Genomic DNA, 3,330 nt, shown 5'->3' on the forward strand with positions numbered 1-3,330 from the left:
TACTCTTGTCCACCAAAATTATGTGATGTGATCATAGTGGGCCAAAATGAATGAAGCAAAAGGAAGCAGTGCCTTTGATTTTGTTTGACTCTTAATGCCGCCTATCCCTTGTATCTTTTCATTGACGGTGTGGGTCAGAGACTGTGGACTGTAATATTGATAGGTAGCTAGGCTATCATGTACTCTTGGTGGTTACATTGCTTGCTTTCATTTCAAATGAAAATGAATCGCATCGAATCAAATTGAAACGAATAGAGGAATTCTTACGTTTTCTCATCCCCCTTGCGTTGTGAAATGCTTAAATTGATGAGTTTGTGATAAACAAGCGATACGTTTTCTGTTGAATCTTTTGTTCCAGAATGCCTGCGATTGTGAATTCCATATAATCTCAATCAATGCTTTGATAGCTCCCCTTTTGATGGGAGCATTCAAAGAATTCTTTGGAATTGCTTACCTTTGCGATGGTCAGAGTGTCTGCCTTAATTCCAAAAATCGCCTCATAATTATCAAAGCTCTTTACATGGGTCAGTCACTAGAAATTTATCTTTATGGCATGGCATTTCGAAATTTATCTAGAAAAGATTTCAGATTGATATTGGATAGGCAAACGGTAAGTCCAAAAGCGATAAAAAGGAAATATGTATGCATTTGGTGAAATTTATGGAAATTTAGTGCAGATATTGAAAAAAAATTCATGAAAGCAACCTTAGATTAGATTGTAATGAGAATAAACAAGGACGTTAGGAAAATGGGCCCCATGAATATTAGCCCCAAAACCTAAATAAAGTTTTTTATTTCTATGGAAAATTTTGCCACAATTTTTTTTATAGAAAATTTTGTCACAATTTTTATATAGAAAATTTTGTCTATTTTTTTATAGAAAATTTTATTTCTATAGAAAATTTTGTCAAAATTTTATTTCAATAGAAAATTTTTGAAAAATTTTATTTCTATAAAATATTTGGTCAAAATTTTGTTCTATCCCAGCAAAAAAGACTTCAGCAGTATGAGTTTAGTTGCGCTTTTTGATATACAATAAAGTAGGCGGTGCATCCACACTGCATGAATCGGTGGCAATAACGTAAACGAGTAATCAAACTGGTTTATGATCATTCGTTTACGTTATTGCAACCAATTCATGCAGTATAGATACATGAAAGGTAGCGCTGATTTCCTTCACGCCACCAATGCTATACTCAAGAATATATATCACTTCTGAGCAATATTTCTATTAAAATGAGCAATTATATCACCACTATGTAGAAGCTGCTCTAAATCGGGACATCGCCCATAAAAATCAGCGATGATTCGCACAGAAAAAAATTTCACGAAAATTTTTCCAATAAAAATTTTTATTGAGTTTTAAAAAATATTCAATTAAAAATTTAATTGATTCAACAAATTTTTTAATTGAAACAAAAATTAATAGTATCAATTAATTTTTTAATTGGCCTTCAATTAATTTTGTAATTGATACTATCATTTCTGTGATTGGATCAATCAATTTCGTGATTGAACCAGAAAAAAATTTTTTGTGTGCGGTTGTCTTGTAAGCAGTTGGTACTGCCTCTTTCCCTTACAATCCTGCTGAAATAGTGCTCCATTTTTTGCTGGGACAGAAAATTTTGTCAAAATGTTATTCCTGTCAAATGTTTATTTCTATAGAAAATTTGGTCAAATTTTTATTTCTACAAAATTTAATTTCTATAAAAAAATTTTTTTTTTATAAAAATTTTTGCCAACTTGTATTTCTATAGAAATTTTCTCAAAATTTTTTTTTCCATAGGAAATTTTTCAAAATTTTATTTCAATAGAAAATTTTGTCAAAAGTTTATTTCTATAGAAAATCTTGTTTTTTTTTATATATAAATTGTTGTCAACATTTTATTTCTATAGAAAATTTTGCAAAATGTTATTGCAATAGAAAATTTTGTCAAAATTTTATTTCTATATAAAATGTCAAAATTCTATTTTCATATAAAATTTTGTCAACATTTTGTTTTCATATAAAATTTTGTGAAATATCTTATTTCTATAGAAAATTCTATCAAAATTGTATTTCTATAGAAAATTTTTGCAAAATTTTATTTTTATAGAAAATGTCAAAATTTTATTTTTACAGAAATTTTTATTTCCCAAACAGTTGTGAAATGTTAAAATTCAAATCATATTGATTTTTCTCATGACAAAGAAGACTTTTCATTACAGTAGACAACGGATATAAGAAACTCTGAAAAAAATCGCAAATTTTTGTCTCCTATATATTTTTTTATAGTCCACTGTATCTTTGTAATTGATGAAATATCAAAAATTATTATAATCAATTGGACTCATTTCCCTATAGCAATACAATATTAATATATCGAAGATAATTGAATATAAAATTGTTTGGCCACTTAAATGCTTATTAAATGGATAATATTTATCTCGAAACAATACACAAAACAAATAAACAATAACAACAACAACGGAAATATCAACAAATTAAGCAAACCAAGCAGGCAGACAAAAGCAATTGAAAATGAAAACAAAACTGAACGAATGCCAAAAACAGTGGTGAAACTAATTTCGGAGATACTCATAAATACTCAAGTTTGTTATACTAGCTCTCTCTCTTCCTCTCTCTCTCTCACTCTGTAGTCTCTTGGTGTTGGGAACACAATCAGCAACCGTTATCTCAATACCCAACACCTTACCACACCACACCATATTAAATGAGGCGGCGACGGCGGCATCAACAAAAACAAGACAACAAACAAATTTTGTGGAGAAAATTGTATCTCATCGATTGTTAATTGTGGCGCTCTTAAGCCAAGCGCCGCTAAAATGTTATCGTGGTGCTCTTATTAAATGGTCAGATATAAGCACTAGGGCAATGCCACAGAGAAAACGAGTAGAATCATATGAACAATCCTTTACACACACACACACACTCTGGTGTTGATGAAGGCATATTATGTTGGGGAAACTTTGACTGACTCTTTTTGTGTTGATTGCATTTAGCTTAACTGTGGGTTTTGTTGGAGATTCTCTGTATTGCTCTCTTTAAAAGAACCAGAAAATGTTCTCTGCGTTTCTTTGTTTTGGGGAGGGGGATTTTAAAGCATTAAGAAGGCCAAACAACAAAAACGAAGCCAATAGCGATGACGCGCTCATGTTAATTTGATTTGGTATGGACTTTAGCTATGTGTATATGGGCTTTTATTCTCTGCTCTTCATCATCATCATAATACAATTGAGTGCTGCCGCCTGCTGGCCTGGCCTGCCTTTCCACCAGCTGAGACGACCATGCATTCGAAATGAGAAATTTGATAAAGTATGTGTATAATT

Source organism: Haematobia irritans, chromosome 3, assembly GCF_050003625.1.
Source record: "Haematobia irritans isolate KBUSLIRL chromosome 3, ASM5000362v1, whole genome shotgun sequence".
NCBI lineage: Eukaryota > Metazoa > Arthropoda > Insecta > Diptera > Muscidae > Haematobia > Haematobia irritans.